Source organism: Tupaia chinensis, unplaced genomic scaffold (assembly GCF_000334495.1).
Source record: "Tupaia chinensis unplaced genomic scaffold, TupChi_1.0 Scaffold000028_1, whole genome shotgun sequence".
NCBI lineage: Eukaryota > Metazoa > Chordata > Mammalia > Scandentia > Tupaiidae > Tupaia > Tupaia belangeri.
Window position 1 is genome coordinate 6,638,629 of NW_006159458.1, and position 8,439 is coordinate 6,647,067.

Here is an 8,439-nt window from a genome sequence, read left to right on the forward strand (position 1 = left end):
ACACACTGGTCAGGTTTGTGCAGGAGAGGAGAATGGAGGAGAAGGGGTTGCAAGACTAGAATGGAGAAGGAATTGTGGCAAGGCCATACCCCTTAAAGGGTGATTTCTCGCTTTCTGTCTGTCTCTCTCTCTCTCTGGTAAGTGCATGTTCCCTATAGCAAAAATCTCTCCAAAAAATAAAGAAATAAAAAGCTTTATCATATATCAGATATCCGTATTTTGTAATTGTGTTCCCACTCTTCTGTTTTGCTGTTTGCTTGTTTGTTTGTTTATAAATAGTGGTTATTTTTCTTGTCCACCTGAATTTTTTTTCTTGCCTTATTTGTTGGTCAGGGATGCTGGTATAATATTGGCTAGATTTTTTTTAATATCTTTTTTGTTGGCCACTTATAGCTGTTTCCACCAGAAATTCTGCTTTTCCTTCTGCTGCCCCTTCCTACGTTTCTCAGGTCTTTAGATCTGACTCACACATAGGAACACAGACCTAGAAAACAAAGAAAAAGCCCTCAAGAGGTGAGCAGGTGTGCTGGATCCCTTCCAATGGGTGTGACACTCAGTGGAGGCCACAGTCAGCCACAGATAGTGAGGAACCCTGTCAGCCCTGTGGGACCAACCATTTTAACCTACGCCACCCTAAGGAAGAAACAAGGCCAGAACTCAACCTTGCTGGAGGATTGTCTGAAACCAGCCCCACAGTGTAGCCAGACTACACCACCGGAGGTCAGCTTTAGTATTGCTTTCCTTTCTTTTACAACCACCACCAAGACCAGGGTTCAGATCCAATAGAAAAGGGAACCAGAGGGTTGTTCTTTGTTTTGGAGAGGTTTTTGCTATAGGGCGCGTGCGCTCGCCAGACAGACAGAGAGAGACATAGAGACAGAAAGCGAGAAATCACCCCCCAGGGGGGATGGTCACGACGCAATCCCTTCTCCTCCATTCTCCTCTCGGGATCTTGGGCACACACGCACAAGCGCCTGGTGTGGGTTTTAAGTCATGGGGTCTGGGACGCGAACCGCGGTCAACTACGTAGGAGTCCAGCGACATAACCATTACGCTAACTGCTGGCCCCCCAGAGGGTTGTTCTTTAATTGATACTATGTTAACTGCTGTAGATTCAAAATATGTTTTGACTTCTAGCAGAGAAAGTCATTTCAAGTGTTTTAGCTATTCTTGATCTTTTGCTTGTACATAAAAATTTTAGAATGAGGTTATCTGATTTTATGAAAAACTGGTAGAATGAAATAGTATTGACTCCATTCAGTAATTAACACCATTAAAATATAAAATCTTCCAATCCAGGAATATGATGTCTCTACATTTATGTAGATTTTCTTTAATGTCCTTAAATAAAAATTTTGAACATTTTTGTTTTTACTCCTTGATGGATTTTACTTTTGTTACTATTTTAAGTAGTTTCACATATGGTCGTATTTTAAGGTGTTTTTGCATGATTTATAGTAAGGCTTCTATATGTTAGGCTTATACCAGGCAATTTTGCTAAACTGTCTTATTAATTCTAAGTTCAATAAATTGTCCATGGAGTCCTTTAGGTTTTCCGTATAGACAGTCAAATCATATGTGAATAATAGTGGTTATTTTTCTTGACCATCTGAATTTTTTTTCTTGCCTTATTTGTTGGTCAGGGATGCTGGTATAATATCGGTTAGAAGATTTTTCAATATCTTCTCAAAGCATTAACTTTTGTATTATTCTTTACCGTATTGTTTAAACATTTACAGGTTCTGCATCCATAGAGTCAACCAACTGCAGCTAGAAAATATTTTTTTAATTTTTTGTCTGTACTGAACATGTACAGACTTTTTCTTGTCTTTATTACTTAGGCAAGCATAGCAACTATTTATACAAAATTTACATAGTGTTAGGTATTATAAGTAATCTAGAAATGATTTAAAGTATATAGGAGGATTTCAAGTATATGGGAGGTTTGGATTAAGGTTAGGGTCCAACTAGATGCAAACAATATATGACAGACTTGAGCATCCCAGGATTTTTGGTGTCCTCAGGTGGCCCTGGAACCAATCCCCCCTAATACTAATGGACAACTATAATGATTTCAATTTCAATATTTAATTCCTTCATTGTACTTTCTTTGAGCATATTCTGTTTTTGTTTTTCTAGTTTCTTAGAATGTTTAGCTTATTCATTGTGGCTTTCCTCTTTTCTGATATACACATTAAAGCTCATATAAGTCTGCTTTTGCTTCGTTTTATGCATTTTGATAAGTGGTTCTTTATTAGTATTTTGTTTTTTCATATTTACTTTGTTTAAGTATGCTTTACATTTTTCAACTATTATAACTTTTTGACTCATTGGTTGCTCAGAAGTATGTGAAACTTTCTTCCAATTATGCCCTAGTCCTTACATGCTCTGCTACAAACAACCTCACTTTGGAGTAGCTAACACTATTATGACCAGATGTCTGAAAATAGCAACAGCAAAATCTTTAATAAAAAAAAAAAGAAAGAAAGAAAGAAAGAAAGAAAGAAAGACTGGATAAAAGTCTTCTAAATACGTACTTACAAATTTTGCTTCTTTAGCATGCATGCAGCTTCTTTGTTCTGTTGAATCTATGAAAAGTATCAGTCATGAGTCACTTAATATTTTTGTACTTTTTTCACTCTATTTTCTGCTTACTTACCCTGGCAACTTTGGACTATATCTCCAAGGCTAAGATGATTTTGTTATTCTGCAGGTGAGAGATTTAAAATAAGTTTCTTCATTCCTGGTGTTATATTCTGTTTCATTGAAATAACAGCAGAAGTCAGATCCCTTGTACACCCTCATTCTCCATTTGCTGACCTCCCTCCTTGCCATATACCCCATCTTTCCTCTAATTACTGCACATTCGATCCATGGCCAGCCCCTTCATTTGTGCACTCAAGCTCATCCTCTCCGGTCTACCTAGGGCTATTCTTCAGGTATCCCTCCTGTCCCTTGCTTCAGCAATCCTTTCCTAGCTGATAGATGATTCCCGTCGCATCCAAACATGCCCCAACATGGGTAACAGTTACAAGCCTCTTCATCCCAACTTTCTAGCTTCAACTTTAGTTCTCCCTCCTTTTCAGAAAATCTCCTTAAAAAAGTTGTTTATATGCCCCATCTCCAATCCCTCTGTTCATTCTGTCTATTTCCTCAACCTTTTATTATGGGAAATTTGTAAATAAATACAACAGTATTTGAAGAACAGTTTTCACTTCTAGTAACGACTAAGGAGCTCTTTCAGACAAACAGCAATTCTAGTATTTTGTTTTGGGAATTTATTTTAAGCCTTTTTTTTTTTTTTTTTTGCTGTAGGGTACGTGTGCTCGCTGGAGAGATAGAGAGACAGAAAGTGAGAAATCACCCCCACGGGGGATGGCCACGCCACAATCCCTTCTTCTTCATTCTCCTCTTGGGATTCTGGGCACACATGCACACTTGTCTGGTGTGAGTTTTCAGCCACCAGGTCTCGGACTTGAACTATAATCAATTATGTGTGAGTCCAGTGACATAAACATTACTCCATCTGCTGATCCGAAAATGACAACTAACTGTAAATTCTAAACAAAATATAAAAACTAGCTACCTGAAATCTCTGTAGCATGAGGTAAAAAGAAAAAGTCTTGCAATATATGATGGGGATGGAATGACATTGGGTACATTTCTTAAGTTTTACAGCTTCAACCATGCGCAGGGCCCAGTCGACACCATGTGAAAAAGAAAGAAACCCTGCCATCTTTCTGGCTCTGAAGAATAGGTATCAGGACAACTGTGGAGTGAGTCAGGAGACAAGGGAATAGAGACACATACAGAGAGCCTAAAATTTGCACATAAACTTGCCCAAATCTCTGGCTGAATTACACATGCATGGAACAGGCAGAAGTAATCCAACTATGGCTAACAGAACCAATAGCTCAAGTTCACAGTGTGAAGTTTCTGTCCAGGCAAGGTGCTATGTGCCAAAGCAAAACAAAACAGAACAAACAAATTTAAAAAAATTAAACAAACAAACAAAAACCCTGAAAATAATATACTTTGGAGGAACACTGCAGAATCTAAGAGAATTGCAGTCTCTTGATGTATTATCACAATGATTAAGATTAAAAAAAGAAACAGAAATGTGTATCAAGAGAAAAAATTAATGGAGACCAAACCTGAGATGAGTTAGATGTGGGAAGAAGCAGCTTTTATAGAGCTCAAGGATAGAAATGAAAATATGTTCACAATTAGTGAAAAGACAGGAGACATTCATAGAGAAATAGAAAGCATCATTAAAAAATTAATAGAAATTTAAGAATCCAAAAATATAAAGGTAAAATAATTCTCTATCACTGATCATCCAACTTCTATCTTTATGAACTTACTGCCAAGGAAAGTGATTTCTTTTTACTGTCACTTAATCTCACTCTCCTTACCACCAAGTTATTTAGAAGCAAAATCACAGACATCACATCAGGTTATATAGAAATATTTCAGATGTGTTACTAAAAGATGAATCTTTTCAAATTCTAGTTCACAGGTTGACCCTATAGACTGTGGCTGAGGAAGCTGGATCTGACATGACTGATCACAGTTTGAATCCTGGCCCTGGTGGCTTGAGAAACACAGTGTGTGTGTGTGTGTGTGTGTGTGTGCACATGTGTGTGCCACGGCTCTCAACAGGATGGAGAAGTAAAGAAGGGATTAAAGTGTGAGGCTCCCCACTGGGAGGTGCTTTCTCCTCTCTTTTTCTGTTGGTCTGTCTGTCTCTCTCTCTCTTTTTCTTGTGAGTGTATATGCCCTCTGACAATTAAAAAATGAAAACAAAAACAGTTCACAACATCACTACTACATCTGAAACAATATATGAATAATGTTTTAATACCTAATATTTCACCCATTTTACATTTTCAATTGTAATATTTGAATAAGGACTATATTCAATAAGGTTCATACAGTTGGTTCATGTCTCTTAAGTTGCTTTTTATCTATAGGTTCTCCTTTATGTTTTTTTTTTTCCTTTCAGCATCTTTGTCTTTTTTCCAAGAATCTGGATATTTATAAATATCCATGTAGCATCACTTATTGTGGTCTTTCTTTCAAAGTTGCTATAAATTGGTACTTGTGTTTAGGAGATTAATCAGATTCATGTTTGTACCTAAATTTTTAAATTTTTAAAAATGTTTTAAAATTTTTGACAAGAATGCTTCATAGATGCTAGAATATTCTCCCACCAATAGGTACATAATGTCTGATGGCTCCCTCCTTGTGGCATAAGAAGTCATTGGTTTTCAGATCTTTGAGTATATCAGGCATCACAACAAATTCTTCTTCCTTTTTTTTTTTTTAAAAAAAATAGGAATTTATTTATCATAATTTTTCAAGTCCCTGGGTCCAGGACTCAAACCATGTGAGAATCCAGTGTCTAAACCACCACACCACCTGCTGGCCCTGCAATATTCTTCTTCTTACTTTTTTCCTTCATTTCTAGCTGGTGTGCTTCAGAAAGGAAAACCTTCCTACCATTTAGTATTTGGTACAGTTGGATAGGAAATACCAGACAAATTTTGGATTCTATTGTTTATCAGTTTTCTTCTAGCATATGTCAAAGCAACATTTATTCAAGGAATAAATTGACCCTATTTCTAAAGCCTGGACATTTTGAGATCTGTACTGAATGGTTAGCATATTCTTCACTCTGGCTGGTTGGAACCTGAATGTGTTCAGTCTCTCAATTGCCCAGCACTTGTTCTCCTGACCTCTCAGAGTAAGATGGCAGAGTTTCTCTCTGGCTTCTAGCTTTTGCAATGGCAACTTAGTTCTCTGAGTCGTATACATTTCTGAAGCTCAGAGACCTCTAACTGCATTTCTAGAGCACTTTGTCTTCTTAGCTCCTCTCTGCCCCTCTGTGCATCCGATTCCGGATTTTTCTATATAACTACACTCTCTGTCTTTTGAACACAGATTAGCTGTGCTCTTCTTACTGTGTTGCTTTTTGTGCTTTCCATGTAAAGTGTCTTTAGATCAGAAAGCTTGAGCTGCTCACCTTGTTTATATCTTTCTTCTCTAGGATTCCGTCCTATGTCCAATCTCTTAAAATGGAGGCTGAAATATTTGGCTCTTTTAGTCGTAGGAGGTTTACTGTGTTACCAGTTAGCTCCTCACTTTGAAATTCTTGTGAATTCATTTGACATGACCCTAGAAACCTGAAGCCTCTTCACTAGCTGGTATAGTAAGATCCTCTAGGTTACTCCTGTGTATTTTTAGCTGCATATCTGGTGCCCGTGCTTCTCTAAGGATCCCTAGTTCCTTTCATGGGAAATGATATTTGAAGACCACAGTAGAAGCCAAAGGAGTTTATTGTTGTTGAATTATTTTTTGTTTCTAGATTTTTTTTTCAGTTGCCAGAGGTAGAATTTATCTCCATCTCTATGTACACTGACAGTTATATTTAAAACAGAAAAAGTTCGCAGTGTTCCCTCTTAAGCCCACTCTATCAAGCTTTTACTCTATCTCTGTATGAACACTTTTTTCACTTTTTTTTTTTTTAACTTGCCAGCGGGCACATACACTCACCACAGAAAGAGGGAGAAAGTACCCCCCAGTGGGATGTAGTCCCTGCCTTCTCCTCCATTTCTCCATCTTGTTGGGATTTGGGGCATGCACACACGTGTACTCAGTGCATTTTTCAAGCTACCTAGGCTGTGCTTCAAACTGTGGTCAGCCATGTAGCATCCAACTTGCTTAAGCACTAGGCTAAGGGCCTGGTCCCAGAACTTGTATTATTAAAATCACTAATATTTCTCTCTTTTCTAAATCCATGATCAGTTTTCAGTCTTTTATGTTTTTTGACATATCAGTAACTTTTGGTGTAGTTGATCCTCCTTCCTCTGAAATACTTCATTTCCCGATCACCCAAGACAGGTCATTCTCTACTCTGTATTTCCACTTCAATAGCCCAAAGGCATCTCACGTGTAACATGTCCACTCCCACACTCTTGGTTTCCCCTCCGAACTTTTCTCCTTATATAGTCTTTTCATCTCATTAAATAGTAACTCACATTTCTTGTTTCTCAGGGCAAAAACTTGGAACAAGCTTGACTCCTCTCTTTCTTCCAGACATCATATTTTACCCATTGAATCTGATCTTGGCCTAGCTAGGATCTGATCGCTTCTTGCCACCTCCGTCTACAGTCATGTAACTAGCCACCATTCTTTCTCAACTGGATTATTACAATAATCTAATTTATCTTCTTTTTCCCACACTTACCCCTACAGTCTTGACAAAAACAAAACCATTGAAATGTACATCATCGCATTCCATGGCGCCACTAAAAACCATACATCATCCATCTTCAAGAGAAAACAATATATTCAAATGGCCGCATGACTCTGCATGACTTACATCATCACCTTCTCTGACTGGACCTTCTTTTCCCCTCCCCTCACTCTCTAAACAACCACAAGTCCTCCTTTTTCTCTGTCATGCCAAGGACACACCCACCTTGGGAGTGTGTACTTGCTGTTCCTTCCGGAGTACTTTTCCTCCAAGTATTTTCGTGGCTCTCTCTCCTTCTCCTTTAAGTCACCCTCTTCATAGCATTTATCTCTTTTGTCCCTTAGTGTCCATGGGAGATTGGCCAGGACCCTTTCCTACTGAGGAGTCCAAAATTCCAATACTCAAGTCCCTTATATAAAATGGCACAGCATTTGAATGTAACCTGAGTACATCTTCCCATATATTTGAGAAAGTCATGATATATTTTTGCATAGAAAAACAGAAAAATCATCTCTGGATTACTTATAATTCCTAAAATAGTATAAATTTTATATAAGCGGTTGTTATATTAATTTTTTTTTTGCTGTGTTGTTATTCTTTATTTTGTTCTAATAAGATTTTTTTTTGAGAGGTTTTTGCTATAGGGCGTGTGTGCTCACCAGACAGACAGAGAGAGACAGAGAGTCAGAAAGTGAGAAATCACCCCCCAGGGGGGATGGTCACGCCACAATCCCTTCTCCTCCATTCTCCTCTTGGGATCTTGGGCACACACGCACACGCACCCGGCATGAGTTTTAAGCCACTGGGCCCAGGATGCGAACCATGGTCAACTACATGGGAGTCCAGCGACATAGCCATTATGCCAACTGCTGGTCTCGTTCTAATAAGATTTTTAACTCATGGTTGAGTGAATCCACAGATGAAGAACCTAAAGATATGGAATACTGGCTGGGTCTATCATTCCACATATATTTTACTCATCTATTAGTATGTTATATATTCTTTGTCATTATAAGCCCCATGAGGGCAAGGGAAAGGCTTAGAGTATAGCACAAATTTAATATTTTGTTTAAAGAATAGTGAATAGATATTTACTGAGCATCTACTATGTGCCAGGGGTTGTGCTCCTTGCTAGCATGTGTATGTAACATAGGCTCCCTGCCCTTAAAGGAAATGAGAGA

General features: G+C 38.1%; 1 non-coding gene across 1 annotated transcript; it reads right to left on the bottom strand.

Moving 5' to 3' along the window:
• Positions 1 to 672: 672 nt before the first annotated feature.
• LOC114007555 (small nucleolar RNA SNORA61) lies at positions 673 to 804 on the bottom strand. Its single transcript, XR_003549161.1, has one exon. It is a non-coding gene; the product is annotated as a small nucleolar RNA SNORA61 (small nucleolar RNA).
• Positions 805 to 8,439: the final 7,635 nt, after the last annotated feature.